The 12155-nt window shown below is 40.7% G+C and overlaps 1 protein-coding gene across 5 annotated transcripts in view; it reads right to left on the bottom strand.

Moving 5' to 3' along the window:
* Nucleotides 1-12155, bottom strand: part of ARHGAP26 (Rho GTPase activating protein 26) — a 423871-nt gene that overhangs the window by 20822 nt on the left and 390894 nt on the right. The window lies entirely within an intron of this gene.

Below are 12155 nucleotides of genomic sequence, written 5' to 3'. Positions count from 1 at the left end.
GGCTAGGTCATCAGCACCAAGTCACATTTTTCCAGACCAGACGTTGGCGTCTCCCAAGCAGTGGCTGTTCTGCCATTCCTTGGAGCATTAATGTGTCTCTTTGCCCTGCAGAACTGCTTTCTATGTCACAGAAGCTTCTTTAGTGGTGTCTACTGTGTCCTTGCCCTCTGGTGGAAGGCGCCCTGGGCCCATGTATGCGAGCTCCCACTCAGACTCTAGCACCAGCCTGTCTGGGGAAGGGTGAGCTTCTCAGAGGCCTTCAGGCCCCACTGCTGTGGGAGTGGTTTTAAAGTTGCATCTCAGCAAAAATGACCATTTTTCTGGGCCACACGGGCCATTTGGCCAGGAAACAATTTCCTGTTTACATTTTTAACTAAATGGCCTATGTGCCACTGGAGACCCAAGAAGCACCGCAACAGAAAAATGATAGCAGATGGAAGACAGGTCTGGGCGCACACCTCTCAGGAGACGACATGCAATTTGGGGAGGCTCTGCAGTCTCTCTGAGGTTTGCTTTCCAGGCGTGCTCTCTCTCTTCATGGATTTTGGGCATTTTGATGCTCTAAGAAAAAGCCCCAGAGGGAAGGCAATGAAAACCTAAGGAAGTGAAACCTTCCATCTGTCATTTTGTTCTCTGATGGGCAGCTGATCAAAAGCTTGGAGAGGAAATGGCAAAATTACTCACTAAAATACGGCTTGTGCATTTTAACTGGTCACGCTAGCTAGCCCTTTGACTTACTGCCACAAATTACACACACACACACACACACACACACACACACACACACACACACAGTGCGTTAGCAACTCGGTCAAGTCACATTAAGTTCCTGAGCGTGCAAAGACCAATGACTGAGAAACCAAGGTGGAGATCACCCAGCCACGCCCCCACCCGCACCCCTGAGCCTCAGCCAAGGGCTTGGTCCACACACTTCAGAGAAGTGAAAATGAAAGCAATCCAATTCCAGGGGAACAGACTTTCTAAACATACTGGGATGTAGCAAGAATGCATCGATGTCCTACTTAATGGGCCATTCTCAATTTAGACATGAGGTCGATAATGGTCTTAACTGCCCGTGGTTGCAACATACATTCTCATGGAAATACACAGTAGATATCTATCACATTAGTTCACCAGAAATCCACAGGATCCTTGAACGAAACATTGATTTAATGCCATTATATGCATTGTATTTCTAGAATATAAATTCCACAAGGGCAGGGGTTTTTGTCCATTTTATTTACTGCTCTGCCTCCAATGCCTAAAATAGTGCCTGTAACTATTCAAGGAATAATTACAAAGTGAGTACATTAATAAATCTCATTTAACTTATTCAACAAGCCAAGAGGCACAATACAATTCCTATTTCACAAATGTGGAAACTTGGGCCAATTTGAGGCTTGCCTGTAAGTGACAGGGCTGAGGTTCAGACCCCAATCCCCTGGCTCCAAGCCCTGGGGTCTGGCCATCACAGTGTATTGCCTCTGGGGTAGTAGGACTTACTATGTTCCTTTATGCTATGCCAAGCTTCTTTACAGACCCAGCCATAGCACTAGAAGCCTTCTTAACCACTGATTTATGAGTTTCCTTTAGATGCCTACCACATTTGCAAAGGAAAATGGGAATAGAGCAACAGACAGATTCAATAAGACTCAACACATTGTAAATTCCCCAATTCTGCCTCCAGTCTCTCTGGTAGATTCACATAGCAGATGGGATTCATATAATATAAGAGATTAAATTCGAAGAGTATGGCTTCGTTCTCTTTCTCTCAATTAATCCAGTGAAGACAAGTTACTGAGCACACAGCATGATCAAACAACAAATGCAATACAATTTAGCATTTGCCAAGGTCCCTAACTTTAAGAGTTTACAGTGTATTTGGCAAGATGGGATAGACTTAAAAACAACTCTAATATAAAAACTGTCAGGTGTGTCAGCTCAGAGGTGAGTTACTATTGTGTGAGTTTCATACCTGCTCCCACCTGACCCTGTCTTGAGTCCTGGGAAAAAGCGTGGCCTCAGTTTGACTGTCCAGCCTTCACTTTCTTCTGTAGTTACAGCTGGTAAGCAAGGCCTTGCCTTCTCAGGCCTCTCCCCACAATCCTCCTCCCTCGATAATGACCTAGTAGGCAAGGCCTGGCCGTGACTTCTAAACTGCAACCCAACCCAGGAACCTGAGCTCTGACCAGGGACAATTTGCAGGTTGAAGAGAGCAAGCCGCCCAGGCCAAGAGCACTGAACTCACCACTCACCTGTTCTCTGGTCAGCAATCAGCACAGGACGATTAAAAAGTTCTTAAGAGTTTTTTTGTTTTTGTTTTCTTTTTTCTTTTTAGTGGCTATCATAAGGAGGAGACACCTCCTCCAGCTTTCTTTCTCATTTGTACAAGAATTATGCCTTTGGCTAAAGGCATTGTTGGGGACATACTCTGAACACAATGTGGGTTCTGAATGTTTTTTTCACATCCTTGTGTATCTAAGTTGTTCTAGGCCAGTACTACATGGCTGAAATTATCTAGGGATGTGGGTCAAATGCAGGGTGTTTGAAACCATTATGAGAACTTAATCTTTAATCCCCTTGTCAATTACTATAGCATAGACTATCATTTTTAACAGCTAACAGAATTCCATTTGTTTGCTTCTGTTTTACTCACAGCAACATTTATTTGCTATAAAATGACAACAATTTAAAATTTATGACTACTATATTTTAGTGTAACAATAAAATGCACGCTCCTAGTACTTTGATTTTTTTAAACTATTGATGGAATTATGCTTTTTGCTTATTTGTGCTTCAGGATCATGAAAATAAAGCTCATNNAATGCATAAAGCAAAAGAATAACAACAATATATAAATATTCCTCCAGGAAGCAGAGAGTACATTATATTTTAGATATGAGACAACTTAGATGTTATAGGTGGGAATTAAGATGCCCAGGGATGGTGATAATGGCCAAGAATTTCTGTATAATCTTACCTTCCCCTATCAGTGCACAAGGGTCTGGCTATAGTTTACTGAAAAGTGGTAATAGCAGACAAGTCTCATGCCTAAAAAACCTCAAAAAAACACATAAACAACAAATGGTCAGTTTTGTTATTGGCTCTGAAGCTTCTATCAAATTCTCACTTTTCCCACTGAGGCCAAAGGTAACAAATTACTGACATTCAGATAGGAGAAAATAATTTAAAACTACAGTCTTAGCAGATGAGCCCCTAAGTCCTCTCGGTCATCCTCAGAGTCAAGCTGGGAGTATCTGCACATTTTTCGCTCCTGGGGCTCTACCAGGTTCCCTACACCACTGCCCAACCGTAGCTATGACATAGAGCTTAAACTTTAGCATGGAAGGAACATGTGCTGGTCTAGTTTGGATTCAACTGAGGGGCTTACATCAGCTTTAGTTTGCTAGTTCACAGTGTCCTCAAAAGGAGTCATACAGTCCCAGTAAGTCCTGTTGACATTCACTGGACAGTGAAGAAAGAATGGTTTAGGAAGATAAGGCTCAACAGCCTGGCAGCATGTTGGCTTGTGGCAGACAGTTCAAGTCCACTGTGTGGCATTATCATCAGCTTGACACCCTTCTGTGGTGACTCACTTGAATGATGGAACGTCTGGTGTCCCAGCCAGGGCATGCCTGCCTAGTTACCAAGGCTGCCCCAGCAGGCTCCCAATGTCATGGTGGGTGTGGCAGACCCAATCAGGTCTCTACTTTATGACTATTACAACCTGAGCCAGGACAAGAAGACCAGGAAGCTGACCATTCAGAAGAAATGAATCTTTTTAAATTCTGATGCTCAAAAATACAGATGGTCTTATAGAAAGTTGGCAAATGCCAAAAATCAAGAAAAAGCAATAAAGTCTTAATTTGTACCACTGATAATCACTGTCACTATCTTGGCATATCTCCTCATATTTTTTGGTGGGGGGAATACTCCCACACACATAGTAGCCTTTTTTTTTCACTTAATAAAGCATTTTCAGATGTCATTAAATAGCCTTTGCTATCATATTCTTAAAATGGCTACACAGTATTCTATGGTATGGTATACTCTGACTTACGCAACTTTTCTCTTACTGTGTATATTCAGATTATTATCCCCACAGTAGCTATTATAAATAGTAGAGCAGCTCACTTCCTAGTTGAGGATCATTGACTATATTTGTTTCCTTAGCATAAATTCCTGGAAGTTAAATTAGTGGGTCAAAGGCCAGAAGTCTTTTTTAAGCGTCTTGATACAACCTAGCAAATAGTTTTGCAGAAAGGATCTCCTGAACTGCATTCCCACTAACAGTGCATCATGGGGGATGCGCCTTCCCTCTCACCATCGCTCTACCAGCATGGAGGAGCATCATTAAAACAAGTTAGATAGGCTTTTTTTTTTCTAGTTGAAAAAGGTTACCTTCTATTCTTTCCTAGCAATTCCAGGGACGTAAAAATGAATACTATTCCCTCCTTTTGCTCTGTTTCCGTCTGGAAGCAATGGTTAACTTTCCAAAGGGCATTCTGCCAAGAAGGCACTGTAGGGAAGGACACAGGCAGATAGACAGACAGACAACTGCAGCCCGAGGAGAAACCCTGGGAGCAGTGGATGGTCAGCCTGTGCAGGAACTCTCAGAGACAGGACTAGATAGGAGGGATGACGTACACGGGAGTATCCAGACAGTCTTCTGCCAGGTGTGGATTATGGAGACGTCACAACAATGGAATTTGCTCCTCCCTGCCAGGCACTGGATTGTCATCTACAGCCCTGATTCCCAGTCAAGGATTTTGGGGCTGGGTAAGGCCCGTGAGATCACTGGCCCAGGGCTTTCATACGTCATCAGTCCTCCCTTCTCAGTTAGATCCAGAATAGGAAGGTTCTTCAAATCAAAGGGACACTGCTTGTCTCCCCCCCCTCCCCACCCTTTCCTCCTATAATGAGAGAGAAGAGAAAATTCCACGAACACCTGTAAAATCTTATTTAATCTAATCCCAAATCAGTAAGTTTTTCTTCCTTGGAAAATATCCCCTTATGCCTTGATTTAAGGCACCATTAAAAAAAAGAGAAGGGAAATCAAACGTCAGCCAAGAAGAGCGCCAAAAGGAATACTGACAAACTAGATAATAGTGAATTATAGTAAGTGAAACAAAAGATGATTTTCATTTGTTAAAAAATGGACCACATATTCTTTGGTGTCTGCTGAAGCTTTTACAACACAGAAATCCTACATATGTCCTAACTTCCTGAATTTTCAGTATGTGCTTCACCACCTAACAAGAGGAAAAAACCGCAGGCCCCTAGGTCGTATCATTCTGTGTTCTTTTTGACTTTTACCAGCATGGGTTGTATTTAGATTCTTTCCCTCAGCTAATATAGTTTAATGTACACTTTTATTCCGACAGTGACAGAGTCCTGATTCTTATTTTAAGTGAGACAAAATGGTGAAATTCCCTTAAGGTCTTAGAAATTATAGGCAATCACTTTGAAACAGTTCTTAAATAATTTGCTTTTAGGGGCTCCTGGGTGGCTCAGTTGGTTAAGCCTCCAACTTCGGCTCAGGTCATGATCTCACAATCTGTGGGCTCGAGCCCCGAGTTGGGCTCTGTGCTGACAGCTCAGAGCTTGGAGCCTGCTTCAGATTCTGTGTCTCCCTCTCTCTCTGCCCCACCCCCGCTCGTTCTCTGTCTCTGTCTCTCAAAATAAAATAAAGACATAAAATAAACAAATGATTTGCTTTTAAAGTAGTTCAACTTATCTATAGTGTAGTGGTTCTGTTTACTGGCTTTCAAAAACATTTCTGGAGTAGACATTTCAAACAGATTTTAAATTCAGACGGAGTGTGGGGGGAATGGCAAATAATTCCATGATTTACACAAAATTCAAAATCTTGGGATAGGGCATCTATCATCCTTAAGGTTCTCCAAGTTAATAATTTGACCATTTCATGTAGAATAATACAGAAATGTGAGGGGGATGGGAAAACTCGGGATTGGAAGTAAAGATGCCTGGACAACGGTCCCAGTCCAATGGCTCAATGCACAGAACAAAATCTCAAGGTAAAGGACAAGCCAAGGATGGTTACTAGATGAGCACAGCATTCATTTCTGATAAACCTAAGTGGAGCCCCCCAGGCATTTTCAATACCACATTGCAGGTACAGAAAAACTGGTTCCTATGCATTTACTCTCTTTCAACTAAAAAAATGTCACAATTTATGAAGTTATTTGTAAAGAAAGTTGAAGTATTTGGGGGCACTACCAAAAATGTACAGTATATGGTAGCATTTGCTGTTTCAAAAGATTTAAATAGTTGCTGAGAAATCCCCAAACCTCCTTACGATCTTAAATTGGGTGCATACAATTGCCATTCTCTATATAATGAAGACATTCCAAAAGCAAATGTATTCCTTTAAAAAGAGAAGGCAAGCAATAGTGCTGCCAGGTTCAATCTTTTACTGTCCTGAGGCATAATTTAAGGCCACCATCCTAATGCTAGGGATGTTTAAACACTATTCTTAAATGCAATCTGCAAGCAAGAAACTTTAACTGCCTCAAGGGATCGAGAATGGGGAACTGGGTGCACAGGCATGGATGTGACATTCACTTTTTACTTTATTTATAATGTTTTAATTTTCTTATTGTGAGTCTGTATTATTTTTTTTTTATTTTTTTATTGAAATTTATTTATTTGACTTTGAAATTATTAATTGTAATGTATAATACATTAATGCAAAAGCATAATAGTTTCCTAGGGGCATCATAATCAGTCTTTATAGGTAACATACATAGATAATATCTATAAAGCCACTTCCGTACATAGTAGTTTGAATTTTATCATTTTTTAAATGCTTATTTTTGAGAAAGAGAGAGACAGAGTGCAAACAGGGGAGGAGCAGAGAGAGAGGAAGACACAGAATCCAAAGCAAGCTCCAGGCTCTGAGCCGTCAGCACAGAGCCCGAGGGGGGGCTAGAACCCACAAACCATGAGATCATGACCTGAGCCAAAGCCAGACACCCAACCAATTGTGCCACCCAGGCACCCCATATTAGTCTGAATTTTAAATGAAACCTTATTCACTTCAGAAGGAATGAATTACTGAGACACACAACACCATGGATTAATCTCAAAATAATTGAGTGAAAGAAGCTATACAAAAAAAAAAAAAAAAAGAGTACATACTATCTTATTCTACTTACTTAAAACTGCAGCGGGCTTATGTTAAGTTTTGATGACTATCACCATCAGGATATGAACATGTATGTCACCCCACAATGTTTCTTTGTGCCCCTGTTATTTTCTATAGTTTTAACGTATTATTATTATATTTTAATGTGTATTTATTTTGGAGACAGAGAGAGGGAGACAGAGTGTAGGCGGTGGGGGGGGGCGGAGAGAGAGGGAGACACAGAGTCTGAAGCAGGCTCCAGGCTCTGAGGAGTCTGTATTATTTTATATTAGTGGAAAGTACTCTTTGGTAAATGATGCTAGGATACCTGGATATCTATATAGAAAAAGTAACACTTCTCCTTCATATCATAGCTAACAAATAAATAATTTCTAGGCAGATTATAGATCTAAATGCTAAAGGCAAATAAAGGAATAGCTCTAGGAACTTGAGGTTGGAACTTATCCAACAGGGCATAAAAAATGCTAACCATAAGGAAAATACAGATATATCTAACTACATTAAAATTAATAACTTTTATTTATCATTACTCATTTATTCTTTTGTTATTAAAAGAGTAAAAAGGCAGTCTACAATATATAAATAGAGGGCTCATAACCAGACTATACAAAGAACTCCTACTGATGAAAAAGGCAGACAACAAAGTGGGAGATGGGCAAGCAACTTGAACAGGGTCTTAAGAGAAAATGCAAAAGAGAAAATGCTTAACCTTGCTGTAGTACAGGAAATGTAGATTAAAACCATAATGAGGTAGTTCTGGGCACATATCAGAATGACTAAACAGCTGACATAAAAATGCTCAAAATGCCAAGTGTTTACAAGATGTGCTGTGTCAGAACTCTACTACTTTGCTGGAGGAGGGATGTAAATTGCTACACCCACTTTGGACAGTTTGGCTTCATCTGTCAAAGGTAAAGATACCGTTCTCGATGATTGAGCAGTTCCATTCTCAGACATATACCCTCAAGCACGGTGTGTAGGTGCGCCTCAGAAGAGATACATATGAATGTATACAGCCAATTATTTACAAAAGCAAAAACGGGAAACCCAGAAGTTCAGTAAAAGAAGAATGGGGAAATAATTTTACTACGTTAATAAAATGATGTACTCTACTATAATGAAAATAATGACTAATTGTAATAATAAATTACAGACTCTTAAAACCACTGAACAAAGGAAGCCCGACTTAATAAAACAAAATATTATATTTTAGGGATGCATACAGTTGATCCTTATTATTTGTAGATTCTGTGTTTGTGAATTCATTTACTTGCTAAAATGTATCTGTGAACTCAGAATCAATATTCATGGTGCTTTCATGGCCATTTGTGGACATCTGCAAAGCCGCCAAAGACATGGGTCACTCTAAAGCATCTAGTGTGCACGATGCCAGCTGAGGTGGAAGAAGGGGATGCTCTAGCTTTCTTGTTTCAGCCTTCCAGAGTTTCTAAGGACAAGAAGGCCATGATGTGCCTTACAGAGAAAAACACGTGTTCAATAAGCTTTGTTTTGGCATGATGTACAGTGCTGTTGGTCATGAATTCAATGGTAATTCATCAATAATAATATTAATGAAGTGTACTGATCAGGTGACAAAAGTATGGTAACCAGAGGCTCATAGGAACCAAACCCTGTACTTCCCCAAGGAGCAATGGTTCAGTATTTACTAACTCAGTGTCTGTAGTGACTTTATTTGAACATGACTACTGGATATAGCAAGAATCTGTATCTAAGTGATAAAAATATAAATAAAAACATGGAAATGATGACTGTAAACAAATAATTAGTGGTTCCTTTTGCTGCGGTGAGAGGTCCAGGGGAGGGAAAGAGAAAGCAAGAGATGTAGACAACTCTGGGGTCTTGGCAGAATTGTACTTCTTAACCCAGGTGGTGGTTATGTGGGTGTTTGCTAAATGATCATTTGTTAAGCTGTACATTCATACTGCATGCAATTTTCTATACTAAAAACATTGCAAACCTATCTTACAACATACTTACAGACAGGAAGTATATTAACATTCTCCGGGTGAGGAGATGAAAGGTGATTTTTATTTTTTTGTGATTTTCAAGTACTTCCCACATTTCCTATAATTAATGGGTTATGTTTATAAGAAAAAACAAAGGTCACTAGTAAAAATGATCTCCCTAATCATATAAACAGGCACATTTATTCTCTGGAGGAGGGATGTTTAATAGAGGTAAGATGACAGTTCCGTTTTTCTTGCACTGATCTGTGGTCTGGGTTGCATAATGCGGTTGGCAGCTCCCAACTGTTTGGGCTGTTTCTCTTCTTTTTCAGTCAAATACAATCAGTGAATATTTACTAAGCACCCTCCATAGGCAAGAGCTAATTTTTCCAGGCTGCTCTCCTCACCGAGAAATGATGTTGGCTCCCCGAGAGACATTTTTATTTTGGTCAAGTTATTACAGTAAATCAGCGGTGTCTTCCTCTCACCCGGGCATGGGGAAGTGCAATAGGACATCTCCAATGTCACATTTGGAGTAAGCTGGACATGTTAACAACACCAGCTGAAAGTCACTGGCCATCTGGCATACTTTTCTATACGGTCTACTTTCAGGGAATATTTCCTGTTTGGACTAGGGGGAGGAAGAGGAGGGAAGAGGATTTACTCAGAATCTAAATGTCCACTGCTGAAAACAAAGGAAGATCTAAAATTAGCAGTGGTGGCCCAGGAGACTTCAGCTGAAAAGTAACCCTGGGAAAAGGAGATTCCTTGAATAAGAAAGCTGACTCCTCTTCCTACGTTCCTAACTCTCAGCAAGAGAAAAAGCACTTCTGCTAAGGATAATATTCAGGACAATTAAGTTAAACTCCCGCAAGCCTCCAAACCGTGGTCCAGATCCGCAAGAGGAGTATGAGGCAGAGAGGTAAGCAGAGACCAATTTTGGTGGAAAGGCCAACCATCTCTGACTCTCCCTGTGTCCTCCCAAGCAAATAGCTGACTTCCCTCTAATTCTAGTGTTTATTTAACAATCTAAACATTTGCAAAACTGTTTCTGATTTGATTTCAATCCACTCAAACATCTTCTCTACTCCATGTGTATCTTCCATGCCTGGCCTTGATCCTTCAGTGTGACCACGCATGAAACCTGTATTCTTGCCTGGACCACGTTCCGTTTCTACAAAGCCTGGCTCGTGCTGAACAATGAAGGAATGCAATCTCACTAGGCTGCACAGTGATTTCAGCCCCTTGTTCATTTGGTTCGGAGGAGCTTATTGACTTGACTGGAAAAAACTTTAAATGATTTTCCAGCAAAGTCACCCTTTCCAGTGGAAAAAAAGAGTTTTAACATCTGTGAATAAAAACAAACTGAAGGAAAATGATTTTTATATTCTGCTCTAGTTCTTCTACTCTAAAACGAAACACCCACTGAGAAGTCAATGAAAAGAGACACAGCAAAACACCGTTAATTCTGACCTCACAAAATTAAAATGTATATGTGTGTGTGTGTTTTTTTAAAAATATGAGGCAGATCCAAATTCTTCTGGACAATCCTTGGCAAATTTACAACGTAAACAAGATTTTCAACATAGACGCTTAAGAGGGCCATTCTTGGTCATCATTTCAAAACGCACATCTGATCCTGCTATTTATCTGCTTAAAATACTTTGATATTTCCCCCTTCCTCTGAGGACAGAGACCAAAGCCATCTGACCTAGGCTACGATAAGAAACTCCAGCCTGGTTTCTTTACCTTTTACCATTCCAATCAGTCCCACTGCATGTTCTAAGTACATGAACGTCCTGAACATACTGGTCAATAAATACTTGTTGAATTTTGAACGCAGAGCAATTTACTCCTCAAAAACTACCTAGTGTGCATGGAATAAGTTATTCACTCTGGTGGAGTGAAAGATGTGGTGAGAGTCTACTCCTGGCCACTGGTTTTCCCATTCCCCTTGTCTGCGCTGCCCTAAGTGATCGAGGTGGAGACAGTGCCCCACTGATTTCATTACAGGGAGAGGCATGTGATCCCGGCTGGCTCGTCATGGTGCCTCTTCCTCTGACCACAGTGGCTGGGTCGAGGGTGGACATATAACTGGTCACCGTTCCTGCCTGGGGTCTAACATACAAATGCTCTGTTTTCTGGAAGCAAAGGCTAAATGAAATGGCTTAATGTGACCAGAGATCTTTTTCTCCATTACATGGCAAACATCTGTTGGCAAATAAAGTTTGGGGGGAAAAAAAAAGGCAGAAGAGCCAAGTAAAATAATAATTTGGGTTCCTGGGTCCAACTGTGCTCGAGGCTAGATCCACCCTGAGATTTCCCAAAATTGTAAGTTTTTAACTTCCACTTTTTCACTAAGCTCGTTGGGTTTCTGTCATTTGAAAGTCTTTCACAATAAAGCCCTGATGATCTTCCTAATCTATCTTACTTGCCCTCATGCTCCCAGAGCTTTCCAGAGGAGTAAGATTTTTCTTAAAGGGCCACAGAGTAAATATTGTAGACTCTGGACCAAGAGGCGAAATTGAGGGGCTTATGTAGTGACTTATGTAACCATATAAAATGTAACAGCTTAACAATGTAAAAACAATTCTTAACTTATGAGCCACAAAACAAAAACAAAAACAACCGGCAGCTGGCTGGCTGAGGCCCATGGGCCTTACTTTTCCCACCAGTGTTCTAGCCAAACTGGTTTATTTGTGCCAGGGGTGTGCTTTCAGCTTTCTATCACCACTTTCCTTGCTGATGCTGTTTTCCCTGCCTGGAATGTCTCTTCCCTTGCCCCTAATCAATGCCTATCCATCAATCAAAGCCCGTTTTCAATGTGAACTACAAGAGGCTTCTCTGCTGTCATAGTAAGTTCTCTCTTTCTCCTATGACTCCTCAAGAAGTAATATTTCCCTTCTGGTCTTCACCCTACCTTGCACAGTGGTGATGGCAGACTGAATGCTTTAGAAGTTTCTTTGGAATTACAATATATAAAGGCTGCATTAAAAAAAAAAAAAAAAAAAAAAAGACTC

The sequence above is a fragment of the Crocuta crocuta genome, unplaced genomic scaffold (genome assembly GCF_008692635.1).
Source record: "Crocuta crocuta isolate KB4526 unplaced genomic scaffold, BGI_CrCroc_1.0 scaffold64, whole genome shotgun sequence".
Classification (NCBI taxonomy): Eukaryota; Metazoa; Chordata; class Mammalia; order Carnivora; family Hyaenidae; genus Crocuta; species Crocuta crocuta.
The sequence above is the reverse complement of the archived record's forward strand: the minus strand, read 5'-3'. Positions and strand labels throughout refer to the sequence as shown.